This window comes from Canis aureus, chromosome 19 (genome assembly GCF_053574225.1).
Source record: "Canis aureus isolate CA01 chromosome 19, VMU_Caureus_v.1.0, whole genome shotgun sequence".
Taxonomy (NCBI): Eukaryota; Metazoa; Chordata; class Mammalia; order Carnivora; family Canidae; genus Canis; species Canis aureus.
The window spans coordinates 8,406,198-8,426,539 of NC_135629.1; the positions used below are offsets into that span (position 1 = coordinate 8,406,198).

At 53.2% G+C, this 20,342-nt stretch overlaps 1 protein-coding gene and 1 long non-coding RNA gene across 4 annotated transcripts in view; one reads left to right on the forward strand and one right to left on the reverse strand.

Annotated features, from left to right (window-relative positions):
* The window catches only part of SLC6A1 (solute carrier family 6 member 1), a 42,160-nt gene extending 23,274 nt beyond the window's left edge, over nucleotides 1-18,886 (reverse strand). Inside the window, exon 1 of one of the 3 annotated variants that reach the window (XM_077857814.1) lies at nucleotides 18,758-18,886. The gene's annotated coding sequence lies outside the window, so the exon portion shown is untranslated. Of the gene's footprint in view, nucleotides 1-483; nucleotides 566-9,249; nucleotides 9,269-18,757 lie in introns of those variants that run through there. The other 2 variants (XM_077857816.1, XM_077857815.1) reach the window with 2 other exon arrangements.
* Nucleotides 9,764-14,821, forward strand: LOC144289569 (uncharacterized). The gene is made up of 3 exons (XR_013357412.1): nucleotides 9,764-9,934; nucleotides 10,244-10,380; nucleotides 13,778-14,821. It is a non-coding gene; the product is annotated as an uncharacterized LOC144289569 (long non-coding RNA).
* Nucleotides 18,887-20,342: the final 1,456 nt, after the last annotated feature.

The following is a 20,342-nucleotide window of genomic DNA, read 5'->3' on the forward strand; positions in this document are numbered from 1 at the left end:
CTGTGGCTAGTCAAGTCTGGCAAGAACAAAGGTCAGAAGCATCTAATAGACAGGAGGAAAGTGATCAAGGGATCCTTGTTAGTCAAAAAGCCTGGGGCCCAGGGCTTACAGACAGCACTTCCAGAAGGGGCCTCACTCACATACCCCAGGAGTAGCTGCTTGTCCCTTTTCATTCCTGACACCAGCTTCCCTCTCTCGCGAGAAACAGCACACAGAAAGCACATCCATGTGCAAATTCACAGCAAAGGAATCTGGCTATCCTTCTAGAAGATGAAGGATCTCTGAAGTAGGAGCCACCCTCCAGCCAGTTGTTATTTCCTCTTTCCTGAAATAGGCTCCCGTTTTGTCCTCTGACACTGGGGCCGCCCAGTGTCAGAGGACAGCTGTGTTCTACAGCAGTAGGACCATGCATCTCTCCACCCGCCTGGACCGTGTGACTCTGCTCTACCTGCTGGCAGGATGGGTAAAAGGAATGCCTCTCACCACTTCACGATTTGGGGCCATCTTCAGAGTCTTCTGGTTCTTCCACGTCAGGTGACCATATGCTGCAGACCAAGAACCTGCCTACATGCTCCAAGTCCTTAATGTTTTATTAACTGAATCCTGCTGAAGCAATGTTCAAAAGGGCACTGTAATGTGAAACCACAGTGACACATCCTCTGTATTCCCTCCCCTACACATTCACTCCTTCCTTCATTCAGCAAGTATTTACTTGCACATGCTGTGTGCTGAAATGAGGATGGAGCAATCATTTCAAGCACTCTGTATTCTGAACCAGAGTTCAAATCAGTGAAGTAACAGAAGCCAGCAGAAAGATTCCATTTTGTAAATATTTACCGAGGGCCTAATGTGTACATTGAGCTGGGCTGGACACATGGGTCACAAACATTAATAAGACAAGGTCTGTGACCTTGACAAGGTCATGACCTAGAAGGAGAAATATCTCCACGTGTAAGCAACCATACTACCCTGAGATATGTGCTGTAAGACTGTATGAACAAGACACTGTGGGCCTCAAAGAGATGATTTAATTAAACCAGAAAAGGCATCCCAGGGGTGCCTGGGAGGATCAGTCAGGTAAGGCTCTAACTCTTGGTTTTGGTTCAGATCATGGTCTCAGGGCCATGGGATCGAGCCCCGCATTGGGCTCCAAACTCATTGTGGAGCCTGCTTGGGATTCTCTCTCCCTCTGCCCCTCCCCTGCTCTCTTTCTCTCTCTCTAAAATAAATTCATTTTGAAAAAAGAAGGCATCCCAAATGAGGGGACACTTGAACTGGGTTTTGGAGGGTGAATAGGTATTCAACAAGCTCAAAAAGAGGGAAGGGCCTCCCAAGTGGAGGGAAATGCAGGAACAGAAAGAGAGAGGTTTGAAGATAGGAAGGTCAGTTTGCAAAGGACCTTGAAAGCCAGGCTAAGGAACTTAGGGACCAGTAGCAGGAATGCAACAGGGGTGATGATGTGATTAGATTAGTATTTCAGAAGAAGACTCACTCAGGGAAGCTCTGGGAAGGAGTTAAAGAAAGAGACTCGAGGCAGGAAAGTGGTGAAAATGTTCCCATGAACATGCTCCTTCCTCGATGTGCAGTTTGAGACCAAGTCCTAAAGCTATCGATAAAAATGGGGCCAAACCAAGCAGAGAGAATACCTCTGCCAATCCCTCAGTGAGGAAATGCTTTATAAGAAAAAAAAATAAAATTGGGAAGCTCTAGATCAGAAGTGGCAAAATGGGTCAAAATTGGCCCTTGGGCTTGTTTTATCTGGCCTGAACAAAAACTTTTTCAGTTTGAATTAGGAGCCAGAAATATAACTCTCTAGGATACAGTATTTCAAACAGAGGGAACAGCAAGTGCAAAGGCCCTGAGGCAGGAATAAGCTTGGCATGTTTGAGAGTCAGCATGGAGGCTGTGCTGGCTGGAGTCCAGTACAAGAGGGAACAGAACTAGTCAGAGGCGGGCAAGGGCCAGATCACACAAGGTCTCAGAGACCATGGCAAGAAGTTCACATTTTCTTCTAAACAGGATAGGAGAGAGTAGAGGGTGCAAGTAGTGGGGGAAATCTGACTTACATGTAGGAGTCTCACTGTGGCTGCCCAGCAGATGCTACAGAAGGGCAGGGGTAGAAATAGGAAGGCTCATTAAGGGGCTGAGTCCAGGTGAGGGAGGACAGTGACCTAAATGGTGGCAGCCAGGGCAGAGGTGGTGAGGAGTGGGACCAGGGATTAATTCTGGAAGTGGGGCCTGCTGGTCTTGCTAGCAGATTGGCTATCAGCAGCCCAGCCCTGCACAGATGGCAGGCTGGGGGGAGGGGACTGTGTGGCAGCCACCTTGGACAATCTCCTCTCTGTCCCTCTGCATCAGAGGGACTGGTGGCTGCGTGGGGTGGGGACTTGGGGAGAGGCCAAAAGGCCAAGGCCGGTGTCTCAGAGCTGCCATTGTCCAAGGCTAGGGCTGGGTCCAGAACGAGGCTCAGAGGGAGTAGGACACCATGAAGAGCCGGGAAGGCAACCGCGGGAGCAGCAGGCCTGGGAGTAGGGGCCCCACTCCCTCCCATGACGCTGTACATACTCCTGCTTTGTCTTGCTCCCATTCTGTAATTACAGAAATTACAGAGGCTTGCTTCATACTGCAATCACTCTACTTGCTTTTATTTCTTTTTGGAACACTGCAGTTCAAGAAAAAAATTAATATTGGGTTTGGCTTCATTCCAAAGGGAAACATAATGCAGTTTATTCTCTGCTTTAGGGAAAAATGCTAGGCTCAATAAATTGGACAGGCTTTATTGAGCATCTGTTGGGTATCCAGACCCATGCCAGCTCCTATCAAAGGAGAAGAGCCAGCATTTATTGAGCACCTATTGCGTGCCAGGCATTTCATAGGTGCTGTATCATACAGCCTTCATGCCATCTCTGTAAGCCAGAGGCTATTTCACCCATCTGACAGAAAGGGAAACTGAGGCTCACCAGCCTGTGACTATTGTAAAACAGTCTCAGATTGCTTGGTGATTCAAGGCCTTGCCATCCAAAGTGTGGTTCTCCAAGAGGCAGCATTGGCATGGCCCAGAGGTCTGTTAGAAATGCAGAATCTTGGGCCCCACTCCAGACCCATGGGATCAGAAGCTGCATTTTAACAAAGTCCCAGTGATTTGGGTGTACACAGAAGCTTTGGCAACTGTCAGCTAGGGATGACTGATTATTTCACAGAGCTTGGTTCCAATCCCTGTGTGACCGGGGTCTAGATATTTAGCGTGCCTGAGTATCAGTTTCCTCATCTGTAAATACGGACTCTTGTACTCAATAGGATGGTTGTGAAATTCTGAATCGAGATAATGCATGGAAAGAGGGTGGTGAGAGCAGAGGGCCTGGTGCACAGGAAGTGCTCAATAAACAGCAGCTTAGGTTGCTATTCAAAGAGATGAATGGCTGGGGAAGTGCTTTGTAATTGAAAAACATTGCACAAATATGAGGACCAATTAATAGCTGATAATCATGTGCAGAAGGTTAGAGGGAGGATGGAAGTGGGCAGGCGGATGCAAGTGCTGTGGGTAGCCTTTGACACCACCTGCCCTGAAGGTCAGGGACAGTTCCCTGGAGAAGGTGCTTTGATGTAGAAGGGGCAGTTGGAGAGGTCCAGGAGGCCTCAGGACTTAGGTCTCAGAGACCCGAGTCTGGGGGTGAGGAGTCAATCGGCCAGGGTGCGAGCTGCAGGCAAACGGGATGGCCACAGGTCTAGATGGTAGGTCCTTTTCTTGGACCCTCAGCCAATAGGGCATAGAGCCAGGACTTACGCAGCCTCCTTCCTGCTCCAGACTTGCTCTCTGCCACACTGGTACACCTGGTCTACACCAGCAGTCTACAGATGAAGAACAAAGCCCAGAGAGGGCTGGTGGCTGGCCCAAGGTCACACAGGACACAAACAGTATGATCCTTGCAGACCCCCACCGCCCCAATCAATTCTCAGCTCACTACACATTCATACTCAAGAGATGAAGGAAAGCAGCTCCACATCTCAGCTCGAACTCATCTACCTCGACATACCTGAGAGGTAATTTGCAGACCCCCCTGCATTTCTCAGTAGCATCTGTTGAATGCCTTTGGCTTCACAACATCCTGCTGTGACTTTCAAGTAAGTTACTTATTTTCTCAAAGTGTTCATTTCCTCATCGGGAAATGGAGCCAACAGTAACCACTTCACACAGAGTGAGGACTGGGTTTGAATTTTCTAGGGCTGTGCTTGGCCCAGCAAGTGCTAAATGCATTGAAACTAAAATGATCACTAGATTCACTTTGCAGATGATGGTATGAGGCTCAGAGGGGCCAAATGACCTGCCCAAGGTCACACAGGATTTAACCCAGGCCCTCTCACAATATGGTGGTATCTGCTCACCCAGCAGGGGTCTCCCAGACATAGGCCGGGTGAAGCTCTCAAAGTCTTTAGATGTAGCCTTACCACCCATTCGAGCCTTCCGGCTGGGTTCTGAGGGGAAGAGATGTGACTGCACGTAGATGAGTTTCCCCAGCCTCACAGCCCCATGCAGATGAGAAAACTCAGACTCAAGCCCTTTCCCTCTACTTGAAGCCTCTGAGAGCCTGGAATTCTGGTTTTCCAGGGTCCCCCCAAAGCTGGAATGTAGGAGAAGGCAAGAGAATGCACCCACACACCCCCAACGAGCAGTGAGGGAAAAAAATCAGCTTTATAACTGCTAGAGGCTTAACAGACCCATCTAACAATGAACTAAACTCCAGGAGTTGAGCTTCTCTTTCTTTTGTGGTTGCACACAGGAAAAAAGATTCCCAACTTTTCATGAACAAAGAAGGAAAGGAAAAGAAGAGCTCAGAGTGCAGGAAGGAAGTGAGCCCGGCACTTACTAACATGCCAGGGCCTGCTTTAAATAATTTTTGTGTATTATCACTCCCTCCCCATTTACTGATGGGTAAACTGAGGCACAGAGAGGTTAAAGTGGCTTGCCAAAGGTCTCATATCTAGGGGCGAGGGGAGCTAAGATGAGGCAGCTGGGGTCCTGTATACATGACCTTAAACACTCTGCTGTCTCTAGTGGGATACTCATGGAACCCCCAAACCCCACCTTTAGGGTAAGAGTGGCCTATTTCCAGTAAGCAATTCCCTCCAGGGCAAACCCTCACAAGGACAAGGCCTGCCACTCCTTTTAAGAAACCCAAGGGAGGCTGCGGAGGCCTGGCTCCCTGAGAGGCTAACTTGTCCCCATGGTTTTATCGGGCAAACCTGCCAGTGTCCCAGGAGCCAATAAGAGGCCACTTGGGATCCAGGCTAAACAGCTCTCACCAGGCCCCACGGGCTAGAGGCTCTAATTATAGAGTCCCCGGGGGCAAGGGGAGCCAGCCCCAAGGGGTAGTGATCCCCTCTGGGAGTCCCCAGCTCTCCTCCAATTGCACATGTGGCTTCTGGGTGCAGCAGGAAGGAGGCTGGCCTTCAGGCCACGTCTGCAGGGCAAAGAGGGAGCATGGCCAGGCGCAGACTTGGGAGCCGCAGGCCCCCGGGGGAATCCACTGCACACAGTGCTAGCTGTGTGATCTCTAGCCAGCCCCTTCTGCTCTCTGTGCTGTGCTTCTCCTCCGTGTGCAAGGAGAGGTGCCAGACTGCGCCTTCTAGGGCGCCTTCCAATCTGTGTCCTGATTCTCATCTCACCCTGTGTGTCTAGCTCAATCAGTGGTTTACTAACATCTGTCCTGGCCCCTAATTGTCTGCAAAGCCCCACTGAGCACCTCCTCTTGTCAAGGCAATGTTCAGTCTAATCCAGCCCTCACAGACCGTGCATGCCCCTGGGGAGCAGGTCCCACACTAGGTGCAGGGGAATAAAGATGCCAGTCGGGGTCTCGCTCTGCTGCCACCGAGTTCTCAGATGGCTGGGCCACAGGTAACCAGCAATCCATGTGATAAATTCTTTGTCAGGCTAGAGAAGGAGGGTTGGCCCCCTTGGCAGGCAATTGGGAGAGGATGGCACTGTGTCCCTTGGGCAGAAGGGGACAGAGGTGGGGGGTTCTCTATAATCAGAGCCAGAGAAGCAGGACTGGAGTCCTTGTCTTACCCCAAGTCTAGCTGCTGGTCCACTGTGGGCAGAGAGAAGAAGGTGAAAATGCATAATGTATTTGGGACCAGTGAGGAGCCAGGCATGGCTGGCTAGAAGCTGAGGTGACTTAGGAGCTGGGGCTGGAGAGGTGGAAAGCAGCAGTAAAGGGTTTTGAATGCAGGAAAAAGGGGGTGCAATGTGTCCTGTAATAAGAACAAGGACCACACTAGATGCTTATTAAATGCTTAATACATTTAGTGCATTTCACAGATGATCATATATACCTCTCTCCACACCCCATTGCACAGATGTGGAAACTGAGGCTCAGAGTAGTAAAGCACCTTGTCTGCGTTCCCAGATCCAGGAGGCAGTAGCATGCTTCTAATCACTCCTCCTCACCTTGGGCACTGTAGGGGGTGTGCATCTTGGGGGGTCCCAGGCAGGCCCCGGGGAAAGCAAACAAAAGGTTGATTTCTGTGGTATAAATGCTTCCCCTGCAGCCAGCTCAGGGTCCTACCATGAGGTCACAGGACTGCCAAGAGATGAGCTCTTGAGGGCTCCCTGTAAGGAGAGCCGGGACTCACCTCCTCCGCTAGCACCTGAGTGGGGCAGCTCCAGCAGGTGCCTGGGGCACAGAGTCCAGCCCTCCGTGGGTGGTGGGTGCTGAGGGGTGTGGAGGGATGGAGAGAGGGCAGGAAGGAGGAGAGTGAGGAATATCAGAGGGAGAGGTGAGTAGCAGAGCAAGCAAGCAGTGAGAGCAGGGGCACAGGAGGAAGATGGGAGGAAAAAGAAACATAAAAAGGGCAGTGGAGGGAGGGGAGATGGGGTGCTGTCCCTTTCCTGTGGGCTGCACGAGGCTCTACTCTGGGATCTCACTGGAGCCTCCGGAGAACCAGCGAAGGAGGGGGCCTGTGTTTTAGCAGGAAGAAATGTGGTTGCAGAGCCCCAGTCTTGAGCATTTGAGGAGCTGTGACCCTGGCCAGAGGCCGCAGGGCCTGCCACGCTGGCTTCCTCCCTTTGGTTTAACTGGATGCTCTGTGGGCCAGCCCATGGGTCTGTGCTCTCCTGGAGGGCTCGAGGCACCTACTGGGAGGTACCCTGCGCCGGGCACCAGCCTCGGGGCTCTCGCAGTCCTGTTCCAGGCTGCGCCTTTCCTCCTCCCTCCCTCAGTCGAGAATGTGCAATCTTGTAGGGCTGCGCTCTGGGGGCTGCCTCTGAAAAGGCCCGGGCTCAATCAGTCAGAAAGGATTAATTCTGATCAGGAAATGAGAGTGACATGATGACCACCTAGCGTTCTTTTACATCACTCTTTGCCTTTTTAGATACACTTGTGAGAAAATCAGGGTGTTGAATAATTGTTCTCTCCTGTTCAAGATGTGCTTGAAGGACTCTGAAGGGCATTAAGATAAACGCCCTTCAAAATCTCAGACTGGGGAAAAAGGAAAACGCAGTACTGCAGGCACGGGCCGAACTAAATGATAATCTGTAATAAGTCACACGCAGACACGCCACCTAAATGGAGAGCTGACTGTGTGTCACAGAAGAGCACTTCAGTGGCTGTGGCTCCTGGCATTCCTTCAGTTCATTATCAAGCACCCACATCTGGGGCTCCATTTCCAACTCCACTGGCTTATTGGCTCCATTCTAGAGATGAACACACTGAGGACCCCAAAGGTCAACCGTCTGGACCAAGCCCGCACAAAGTCACAATAAGAAGCAGCGGGGATTTCAAACTGATGGCCTGTGGGGGCGCCGAATGGGTCCTTTATGCGTGTCTGGTTGACTGATATCAGAACCTTAAAACTTGGATGGGCAGGTATTGGGGGAAGGGAGTAGGTCTGTGTTTTCCCATTTACTGTATGTCCTGCCATGACTATTACCCTCTCCCTGACCTCTTTAGTCATTTCTTTGACCTGCCTGGCTCTCAGTGGGTCCTGAGTTTGCAATCTAGTCACTCCAGAAAGCTCTTCCTCTAAGTGGTAGAAGGACAAAGTTACTCTTTCCCGAACTTCCCTAGGAGATGGGCAAAACTCCAGGGGTGGATGGTATTGATCAAAAAAGCATATTCAGTATTGTAATTGTAATTTATATTTGGGAAACAACAAATCCTGTCGTTCTCTTAACACAAGCTCAGTTGGAATTTTTTTTTTTTTTTTAATGTAGAGGGACACTGTTTTAGCATATTTTGCAAGAATGAGGAGGGTGTGTGTTTTCAGAATTGACTAAAGGTCAGATTCCAGGGTCTCGATATCTCCCACAAGAAAAAGCTGATTTTATTTTTAAAAGCCTCAAATGAATGCTCACTTTAGCCAGTGCATCTGTTCTTGATTCATTCACTTAGCTTTCAAGAGGAATCTTTATAGTATGAATCTCCCCTTCTTTGCAAAGCGAAAAACTCACATGCAGCAAGAAAAATCTACCCATTTGGGAAAATGGGATTTTTACTGAGTGCATTTTAAGTCCAGGGCCAATGAAGAAACTCATGAATATCTTTCACTGGGGGTGTCACAGGGTCTTCAGAAGCTGATTTGGCAGCTACGACAGGGGCAGGAGGAACAGGCTCATGGTTAAGGGCACGGGCCCTGAGAACAGGAAAAACCCGGGTTTTGAGCCTCAGCTCAGATGCTGTGTGACCACGGGTTCCTCTCTAAGACCGAGGTGATGATACCTACTTCCAGCTACTATGAGGGTTAAATAAGATAATATGTAAAGCGGTTAACACAGAACCTGGTTGCTACCTGGCAGGTATCATAATCAACCACTTGATTAGCGCTGGAATCGTTTGTTTTGTTTTTGACAGCTACGGGGAAAAGTCCTGGGCACGATGCCGCAGTTATCTTAACCTATAGGCAATCAATAGAAGGGAACAGGGCCAGCCACTGGGAAATGCCGATCCAATCAAACTCTCAAAGCGTATGGTTCATCAAACACGACTCCCCCAAAGTGGACATGTGTACCTTTCCCGCAATCAGCACACTCGCTCCAATCCGCGCTAACGTGCGCCTCCCCGCGCGCCCACCGAGCGAGTCTCCCCAGGTCGGGAATCCAGGGCCTTCAGGCTCACTGCCTCACGCCCTGTCATCCAGCCCCAGGATCAGCAGTGAACAAATGACCTTCCCTCTCGGGAAATCCAGAAACAGGTTGTCACCTCCCGGGGGATTTGCTCAGACAGGTTTGCGGAAACAGACAAAATGGTTGCTTGCCTCCAAGTCCTCAGGATCCCAGCTCTCACCACCGCTTTCAAAACAGCAAAGGCCTGGGTTCGGCACCCTCTTTCTGCCTCCCAAAAGGAGTGGGCTTGTCTGCCAGCTACATCACATCTTTGCCAGCATGCAAATGATGCACTTTGGGGTTTCTCAGGGTGTTAACCCCATGCTCCCCGATCCCCGAGGAGAGGAGTAAACAGTTGGGACCAGCTGTGCAGGAGGGAGAAATGAAGAGCGTGGGTGAGAGTATTTATTCTCCGAAAGGGTTTCCAGCACGGGGTCATTTAGATAGCTGGCACAGAGAAAAGGCAATTTCCCCTAGCATGGTTTGCACATGGGCTTTTAGGGACAGCGTGCTGCAGCGAGGTACATCAATCACGCTTTCCAAATGCAAAATATTTATGTATATTTTTGGTAATGGGGGCTGTTCATTTGTTCTGCTGATATTCACTAGCCCGGAATGAAGAGCTCTGTTATTCATCATTCTCATACTCATTTTAGCCAGTTTCACTCTCCCAACACCACAAATTACAAGCTGATACACGGTTGGGAGCAGATCCCTCTCCTACCCTCTCCTCTTTGGTTAATAATCACAGCTACCGTTGATGGAGCTGGACGCTCAAGAGCAGGGCTGGAGGCTCCATCTACCTTACCTTATTTGGTCTTAGAACGATCCTATGAGGTAAGTCTGTTATGGTCTCTGTTTTGCAGATGAGGACACAGAGGTCCACACAGGTACAGTGACTTGTCCAGGGTCATGCAGCTAGGAAGCAGCAGGGTGGGATCTGACTTTGGCTCCAATGCTGAGATGGGTAGCTACCGTGACATACTGGTTCCTCACTCCTCCTGGGCTAGAAATGTCATCCCGGGCCCATCTGAATCCCGAGCACCCTCTTCAGCAGTCTTTATGGGGGCTGAGGTGCTCTGGGTGCAGGGCTCAGAGCCGGCTTTCTTCTGGTTCCTGATGCCACCCACCGCCCGCCCTTTCTAGGTGCCCCTCCAGGTCCTCCCCGGTGCTTCAACTTTTGACACCAGTCTGAAGTTTAAATCTCATGTCTTGCCTGTGTGACCCGGATGAAGAGTCCCTTCACCTCTCTTGGCTGTATTTCGTGCCTTCATGAAGAGAAGGTAATTATCTCTCTCTGCTGAGGTTGTGGGAAGATGGAACTAGGGAGGGCAAGGGTCCCCCATGGCTGTCCCCACCTACCCAGCCTGAGTCTCCTGGCTGGGGGAGCTCAAACTCCAGACACAGTTCCCTCTGCACTCCTGCTCACTCGCTCCAGCAGGTCCCGAATCAGCATTCAACACACATCACTCTGCCTGTACAACGCCATTATCTCCCGAGGACACAGGCTCCGTTGTCACGGCAACCAGAGTCCTTCCACCAACTCTATTTAATAATTTCTCAACAGTGGAGCTGGGCTGGCTTGGGGCAGGGGAAAGAGCACTGGGTTAGGGGTTAGAAGCTTTGTGTCCTAGAGACTATGGCCTTGGGGCTCCTCCCTTCTGGGTCTCAGTTTATTCATCTGTAACACAGGGGTGTCTGAAATGAGTGGATTGTGTGACTTTCTCTGGCCTAGACAAACCCAAGAAACAGTTATCCAGGTCCAGAAGGCAGGAGGCAGGGGACTGGAGCTACTGGGGAGTGGATGGAGGTTTGGGTGACATCCTAAATCCATAAGAAGAACCAGAAACTGCCTTCAGTGACCAAACTCCTTTGCTGAATTGTTCACCAAACGTCACTTTTCAGATGTTTATGCAACCTCCGTGACCCTCGGGGTCCAGAGCTGGGGTTGGTTAGGAGACATAGTTTTGCCTTACTCTCCCCATTTTGCAGATGTGTAAACTAAGGCTTAGAAGGCAAAAGGGTTGTCCATGGTTGCCCGACAGGTGGAAAGTCCTGCAGTCCAGGAAGGCCAGGTTGGTGTGAGAGCTGGTCTACCTGCCTGTCCTGCCTCACTCTCATCTCACAGTTGATAGTGGCCTCTGGCTCTCACTGAAGAAGACTCGTAGATAATAAAAAGCAAAGGGAGTAATACGATGTATCGAACTATGCTGAACCCCAGAGATGCCAGAAGACACAGTATTCCTGCTCATAGGGAATGTGTAGTTTTGACTGTGAGAGGCCAGAAACGCCTGGTTTGTCTCCACAACCCACCGTGTTTGGACCACCCTCCGTGGTCCAGGTGTTTGCCCACATCTGCCCCTGAGGATAACCTGTCAGGCCCCCAGAGGCCTCTATGAAAATGTCCCAAGTGGCCACCAACATCTCTTGCTTCAAGGAGCCACCGTGGACTCCACTCTGGGGAAGGAACCAGTGTGGACAGGCTTTGTGGCTCCTGTCTTGGACCTACAGTTGGGGAGGGGGTGGTTGTGCCTCGGCCCAGGTCCATGGCATCACTTTTAGGCATGGCCACTGCCAGCCCAGCAGCACTATTAAACTCATCCCAGGTTGGCATTTTCATTTAATACCCGCGGCATAATTAACAGTGCTGCATCTGCTCTGTCATTAGTGGCATTCACTGCCATTTGGAGAAAGGGCTTTATCTTCCCCAGTCATTAGTCTCGGGAGGCTATTATGAGGGAAATGGAGGAGGAAGCGGGGCATGCAGCCGCCCTTCCCCTGCCTGGAGAGCCGGCTCCGGGCTTGGGTGCAGCTCATCGTCCAGTCCAGTCCAAATCCCTTAGCTTTATAGACTGAGAAATCAAAGTCCAGAGAGGGGAAGGACCCTGCCCTTTATCCCCTGCAAGCTTGAAGCCTGCCCGGACCCCAAGACAAGCCTCAGGGTCCCGCAGATCTAGATCTGAGTGGCAATTCTGTGGCATGTCAGTGGGGCGATCCTGGGTAACCATGAGAACGCCCCGGGGCTCAGTTTCCTTATGGAGGATCCTAGAACACTGCTTGTCAAATACTCAGCTCAGTGCCTGGATCACAGTCAGACCTCAAAGTCAAGGCTTGCAGCTATCCGATCATCTGCTACCAACCTATTAAAAATGCATGCATTTAAATGTCATCTTCACATAATACTCTTCAGTAGGACAACTTCCCTGTTCCCAAGCCTACTTTCTTTCCTGTTTTTAAATCACAGGCAAGTCCTTGATCTCAAGCTCTGAAAACATCGGACATGGGAGCAAAGGGGCAAAGGGACTTAGGCAGCAGGGAAGCTGGACCTCATAATCAAGGGCACGGGAACCTTTGGCCTTGGTGGCTTTTATTTTGTAAAGTTTACTCTCTGCCTCGGTGAGTCAAGCCCCTGCCTCCTCCACTGTGACTCCACTCAGGTGCTTTCCAAAAGCAATGGGTAGCATGAAAAGGCACATGGAGAGGGGGCATCAGCAAGGTTTGGGTTCAAACTCTGTTGTGCAAGCCAGGGTGAGTGACTCCGTCTACCTCAGCCTCCAGGTCCTCCTCTGGCCCACGGGGACAGTAACAGCTATCCCCCTATGCCCGTGAGAAGGGGCATAGAGTTGACTAAAGGTCAGATTCCTTTAGTCAACCGGCCTCAGGCGGTTCTTCTCACCGGCCTCAGGCGGTCCAGGACCCGTGCCCAGGGGGGCACTCCATACTCGGTGGCTGAGAGGAAGAGTTAAACTCTCAGGCGCCCCTGCCCCCCAACACCCCAGAAGGAAGCTCCCAGAACTTTGATTTTTCATAATCTTCAGCAAGGACAGAGGGGGAAGTGCAGTAATGGCCTGAATGAGTGACTCCTTCCCCTTTCCTATCCTCTTGACTGGAAAGGACTCAGAACCACTCAGCCTGCACCTCCAGCAGGTCCCAAACAACCCAAGGCTCACCTATGGATGCTTCCTCACACCATTCCTGGTTGCCGAGGCCCTGAGATCCTTCTGGACAACCTCACAGGGCCCCTGGTGTATCTGTTTTCACCCAAATCTACCTAGATAAGCATGCTTGTGTTCACGCACTGAGAATAATCATCCCTTCCTTTCCTCCCAAATCTGGCTACCGCTGGGGGCCCTCCTGGCCAAATGAGCACATATCAGATTCCACAAACTCTGGGAATAATTGTGGAGATGTTAACCTCTGGCCCAAGCTCAGAACTAGAGGGAAGGCGAAAACGATGCCGGGGCTCTTCCCCACCGCCCCCTGAACTGCAGGGCTGTGCCTTCCCGTACTATCCTGAGATCAGTCCCTATGTGCTCGGGGTTCAGTCTGCATGGATTAAGCTCGTCGGGCTCCTTCTCAAGGGGCAACTTGCTAGATTCAGACTTGGGTTTAGTAGAGGTGAATCCCGTCACCTGGGGATAACTGTGTTCAGGGCTTGTTGAGTCTCTGTTTCCCCATCCAAAGGATGGAGATAATCATGGCAATAATAATAACAATAATATTTTCACTTGGCTCTCCCAGGGCTGTTGCAAACTTGGACTATAAAATTCTACATAAGTGTTAAGCGTGCATGTACTCACATGTATACAGAGACCTCATTTGAGTCAAGGTCATTCTGACTTGGGCTTTATGAGAAAACTAGCTTTTTTAAAAAAAAAAATGTCTTTTTTTGTTTGACAGACGATTCTTCTCCAGGATATCAAGGACCGCATTTTCTTCCCCTGGAATATTTGATATGGGATCAAAAGACAGAACAGCTTCAAGAACATTTTTCTGCAACCTGCAAAGGACTCTTATGATGACCAGAAGTTTTAGCAGCACCAAGTTCCAGCAAACTGCTATACTGATACCAAATGTCACTCAACTCCCGTGGCTGCTGCCTTCTCCCTGGACAGAACCTCCTTACCAAACAATAAGGCCATGAAAACAACCTGCTGTCAATGTCTTTCGGGCCATCTTTGACCTTGAATGTCCCTCTGGCCAGGGCTCAGTTGTGTCAGGAGCTGGCATGCAACACTGATCTTGCAGACACCATGCACAGACAGGTGGGCAGAGCTGCAGGTCACCGTCCAAGACAGCCACCAACTCCTGCTTCCTGCAGCCTGGTCTGTATGCCAGGATTCCACTCGGCCCCGGAAGCTGGGGGCCCCATTGGCAGCCAGCCAGCCCCTGGCACCTTAATGTGGCCTGTTCCACCTGGCTGCACGCCCCCTGCTTTCAAAGAGCCCCAGCCAATCACTCTGCAAGACCTGGCCTCCTTGTAATTTCCAATTTGTGACAAATGTAAAAATAGAAGGCCATTCGATGCAGGCGGCTCGCATCAAATTGGATGCCACTTTCGTGTCATGTCAGATCACAGTAAACAGAGCTGATGACTTCGTCGGCCACTCTCAATGACTTCTGGAGCAGTGAGAGGGTGGTGACAAATTGTGGGACACCTAAGAGTTGGGGAAAGGTGGCTGGGTGCACAATATTAAAACCAGCTTCAAGTGAATTTGAAGTCTAGCTCACAAATATGCTGTGAGAGGCAGGGCACCCGAGTGCAGATCCCAGTTCTACACCTTAGCAGCGGAGGGACCTTGGGCACAACTCATCTCTCCATGCCCTGGCTTCCCCCAAAGAACACCACCACCCTCCCAGAGCTGTGGCCAAGCTCAACTGTTGGAAAACAAAGGGGGAGTGCTTTCTAACTGTGCAGCTCCATAAATGGGGCGTGTGGTCCTTGCCAAGTGAGCAGCACTGGGGCGGGGGGGGGGGGGGAGCGCTCTTCCGGGGCAGGGATGTCAGCACATGGCAGTTGAGCTGGGCCTCCAGGGGCCAGTTATGGGCCTAGCAATCCTGCAGCAAGCACCTTCACCTCTCTTCCTCTGTTTCCTTATCACAGGGACAGGGACACAGGGACAACCCTATGTACCCCACGGGGTTTTGTGAAAATTAAATGCAAAGATGTAAGTAAAGCACACAGCACATTCCCTGGCTGATCGTCAACTTGCAATAACTGTTAGCAGTGATTGTTATTGACGATATTATCATTGGAACAATATTTAGTGGTTTTTTTTTCTTTCTTTCTTTCTTTTTTTTTTTCTCCGTTTGTGACTGAATCCAAGTCTGTGCTGAAATATCACAGCTTGTGTTCACACCTACCATCTATGCCAGGCAGGCCTTATCCCTACTATTAGCTGGCTTCCCACTGACTCTCATGCCAACCTGCCCCTGGCTCTGAGGTCTGCAGGTGAGCTCTGAGCAAAGATGCTGGATGTTCACAAGGCTCACAGAGGCCACATTTCCTGGGAAGGCCTATGCTGGGGTCCACATCTGGCCTCCCAGCCATTTCCCCCTCTTAGATACCACACTCTTTCCCTCCACCTCTCAGCAACCTTCAGGGAGTGGAGCAAAAAGGTAACAGTGAGGAGCACCAGTGCTGGGCCCACTGAGGAGCCGGTGCAGAGGAATGCCACAGAGCAGTGGACGTCTGCCGATCTCCTCACTGAGAGGGGCCCTGCTGCTCTTTGCAATTGGAGTCAATTCAAGGTTGTTTTCATCACGGCAGGGGCTGTGCTCTGTCCACCATTCTCTGGGCACAGAGAAGCTCCGGTGAGTCTGCATGGGGGACTGAAGGGGCTGCTCTGACAGGGGCAAAAACAGGCCTGCTGACACTCACATCTCCGTGTCCTTCCGGGGAATAAGGCGATTAAAGGGCTCTAACTGGGTTTGGCACTGCAGCTGTAGCTGAAGGACAGGGATGCTGGGGTGGTGTGGCTTTGGTGATCCAAGGGAAGGAAGGTGGGCACACCTGGGACCAGGTGACAGGGAGGGGCTCCAGCATCCCATCTGCTCCCAAGGACAAAGGGGACGGGGCTTGAGGATGGACTTTGGATGCAGGGGGCTAGGGGCGGTGGGCAAAGCTTAATGGTTGGCACTTGGTCTGTGATGCATATCTGTGCTAAGAGAAGAGGGAAAAAGACATCTCCGAATTCCAAGTGGCTTGGGACATTTCTATCTCAGCTGCTGAGCTCACAGCCAAGCCTACAAACAGTATCTTTACATGATGGCGAGAAGCTACCTGACATTGGTGCTTTATTCAAGCTCTTAACTTATGCTGGGAAGGTAGAGAAACAGCCACTGCTCAGACAGCAGACCTAGAGGCCTCATTGCCAGCCATTAAATCCTCACGATCACCCTTCCACTTCACTCTATGGAGGTGAAAACTGAGGCCCAGAGACCCAGGAGAGGGGCAGAGTGTTGGCCAGGAAATCAGAAGATCGGGGTTCAAATCCCTGCCCTGCCTCTTCCCAGCTGGATGACCTTGGGCAAGTCACTTCCCTTCTCGGTACTGCAGTTCCCTCACCTCTGAAGCGGGGATTAGAAGAGTAGCGGCTGCAGGAGGTTATTATCGGAATTATGCTGGCCACACTGGAAGCTTGCAGTACTCCATTCCTCCCTTCCTTCCAGTGGGGATGAGAACTTACCCAAGGTCACTGGGCCAGAAAATGGCAGCACCCCAGCTCAAAGCCAACTGAGCCAGGGCTGGTTCTAGTCTCAGAGTCCACCTTTTCGAGCCTCCCTGGCTCAATGACATAGAAAGGTATTGCAGGTCGGTCCATGCCAGCACTGTCGTCACCTTCCATCGGTGCAGGCTTTATTCTAAGACACTTCCTAAGTGCCTGCTATGTGCTGGGCCACGCATAAACAGATGACATTTGGGGTTCCTGATTGCCGGGCATGTGAAATCCGGAGAGACAGAGCTATTGTGCTTCTTTCTGCCTTGATGGACTTGCTCTTTCCTCTCTTTACCCTCTGAGTTGTTTCCTTCTGGGCCTCTAGATGCCCCTCTCAGCTCCATCCTGAGCTGCTGGGGACCCACTTCTCACCAGACCTTCCAGCCTGGGAATAAAGGGCTGCACACAAGACGGATGGTCCCGGTTTCCTCTCCCACAGCAGCTGCCTCTCTCCTGTGTGGTTCTTAGGAATCGCCCCACTCTCCAGATTCTCTGCCAGACAAGCCCGGCTGTGTGCCCCTGCCTGGGACTCACTGTTTGTCCTCCAAGCCCTGGCCACCGAGCCAGCGCTTGGCTGGAGAGAGAGAGCTCTTTCTTTGTTTGCTGCTTGCCTGACAATTTATTTCTGAGACTCAAGAGAGGCTCAGCCATTTTGCCCTGGATGCTCTGAGGAAAGGTCTCTCCCACTCCTCCTGGGACTTGCACCTCTAAGGGCAACGTCCCCTCTTCCTCCTCTGCCTGAGGGAGGGCCTGGGACTACTCAGACCCAGACCAGAGCAGAGGCGGGGTCAACCCTTCCCAGAGAGAATGCTCCAAAGGGAGAGAGTGAGAGAGAGACACAGAGGGTACAAGTTGCCTGTAGTTCCCACTGATCTCCTTTGTTCTGGAATTTGGGAGTCGGGGCAGCCTTCTCAGACTCCCTTGTGAATACGTTTCCCCAAAGTTCCCAAAGAGAAAGAAGAACCTAAGCAATACCCAGCACCCACCATCCCATCTAGCCAAACACCTCCTCTCTCTCCAGACACCCACTTAGTGTGTCACAGAAAAATGAAGGTCGACCCCAAAGTCCACTCACATAGCCCGACAGCCTGAGATTTTGGGGTTGTCACCAAAGCTCAGGAGCCATTTTACTCAGTGCTTTCCCCTCCACCCCAGTTCTTCATGGGGATGAGGCTGGGGTTTCTAGGAGAGGGAGGGAGTGCTCCAGCCCCATATCGGGAAGAAGCAGGGCTTTATCATTTGGCTTTTTAAAATCCAATTTTCTCCTTGGGGTCCATGTCTATCTTGGGAAGAGATCAGCTAAGAGCCTCAGTAAGGGGTTGCCCAGTCTAAGTTCCTTGTCTGAGGACCAAGCCAAGCTAGAAGAGGGCATCTGTGGGTGCCACCCGTAGGGATGGTGGGCACAAAGGGGACGGACATGGAGACCCCACGGTCACTGCCCCGGGGTAGGTAACCACGGCAGGCACTTTCCCTTTTCCCATCCCCGGAGAGCACATGCGGGACACAAGAAGGTGAAAACAGTTTCCTCAGCAACAAGGGGACGGTGTCCCCAAACCCTCCGGGGGCCTGCCCTCACCCCACATTCCTCGGGTACGGAGCGCAGAGTGCGGCGGAGCTAGCGTGCGCGCAGCCCCGGCGGTGGCAAACGCTCCGTGGCCAACATCTCTGGAGAGCCTGCGCTGCCCCCGGAGGCAAGGAGGTGACCCGTCCCCGAGTCGCTCGCGCCAGGGCCCTTGGAGAAGGAACGAGGCGCGCGGCTCGACCTCGGCGCATCGGACCCCGGGACGGAGCAGTGGCCACGGCCCCCGGACGCTCCTCTTCGTCTCCTGCGCTGCCCGGGGCCCCGCCACCCCGGAAACGGACGCGGCGCTTCGACGGCTCCAGCTAGGAGACTCCAGCGCCAGCGAGGGGGCCCACGCGTGCCCGCGACGGGGAAGGGGCAGGGGGCCCTCGCGACCCTCGCGCGCCCCCGGGGACCGGCCGGGCTCACGTCGGCGGTCGGGTCGGAGGGCGGCCCGGGCTCCTCCGTGCGGCCCCGAGGCCGGGCGAGGAGACGCGCGGGGGACCGACCCCGGGGGCCGCCCCCACCCCGCGCGGCCGCACCTGCCCGGGCGGTCCGGGGCTCCGCGGCCCGCGCCCCGACGCCGGCGCCCGATCCTACCTGCGGCCCGGGCTGCGCTGCCCGCAGCGGGCGCTGCGCGGGCAGCTCGGCCGCTCCGGTGCGCTCCGGGCGCGGGGCCGCTCGGGCTCGGGCCGCGCTGCGCTCCCGGCTCGTCGGCTCCTCCGCTGCTCGGCGCAGCGCGGCTCGGTCTTCCGAGGGCGGGCGGAGGGACGCGGGGAAGGGGCGGGCGGGGGAGCGAGGCGCGCAGGGCGGGAGCGCGCGGCCGGGGGCGGGGCGCTGCTCCGGGAGCCCGCCCCGCCCGGGAGGGCCGCCGCCCGCCGCCCGCCGCCCGCCGCCCGCCCATCGCCCCCGCCGCCCCCCGCCGCCCCGCCCCGGCCGCGGGGTCTCCGCATCCCGCCTTCCCGCCCTCCCCGCGCGCCCTCCCCGCGCGCCCTCCGGCTCTCCCTCCGCCCGCCCACCCGCTGCCCCCTTCTCTCCCTCCTCCCAGCCCCTCCTCCCCCGTCTCTCGGGTGGCCTCTCGGGCCTTGGCCTCGGGTCCTCAGCCTGCCGCTCGTGGGCTCGGTTTCGTTCCTTTGCAACACGGACTCCCCTCTTGGCTTTCTCTTTCCAGCCTGACTGTCCGCTTCTGCGGTTGGTCTGTCCTTTCAGCTTCTCTGCCTCCCTCTGGCCCCCTCTTCTCTCTGTAGGTTACAGGGCCCCCCGGGTGGGGGTGGGGGCGGGGGGGGGCGGTGGGCCCCTGCCTCCCGCTGCCTGTTAGGAGGGGAACACAACTTCCGACCCGAAGCTAACTGGCCCTTGGTGCCCGTCTGGGGTGTGCCTGTGGCACGGTGGGGCAGGTTGCTACCAGGGTTTGGTCCTGGAGACACAAGTGGGTGCACAGGTGGATAAACATGACTAAAAACTGGAGAAACACCCGAGGGATGGCAGTGGAACCCCCAAGACATCCTCCTACTTGCAGTGTCTGAGGTTTGAGGGACCCTGCTCTGGAGAAGCCTCTCTCCTAGCTGATCCCAACCCAGTGCGGGAGGACTCCCTCCCTTCCCTTTGCTGACACCGCCTGCAAGTCCTGGCACCGCCGCCCCTTCCATTTTCACAAAGGCTCCTGGAATTGGGGTCACAACTGGCCTTCTCTCTGGGTTTCCCAAAGACTCATAGAATTCCCTCTTTTCAGCCCTGACCTACTCTTCACCTCCTCTCTTTTCCCCTAGGGCTGGCATTTCCTGATAGACTTGCCATCCTCTACCCACCTTGCCCCCCACTTGGGTCATCCATCCTGGGGTCCCATGACCACCCTGACTTCTCCTGGCTCTTTCCCTACACACACCCACAAGCATGGCATCCCAATGCCTTCCTTGATATCTTCCATCTGTCCCTCCCCCCACTTCACTGGTCACTAGCTCCCACAGGCTTATAACCTCCACTGACTGGGACTTCAAATAAATATTTATTGAGCTTCCACTTGCCAGGCACTGTCCTATGTTCTGGGGACACAGCGGTAGACAAGACAAATCTCAAGGTGGTTTTGGTCCAGCATGGAAGATGGGCTTCTGTCCAATAGCCAAGTAAGCCCAGAGTGAAAAGCTTTGCCAGGAGCACACATTTCAGGGGCATCTCAGGCCAGCTC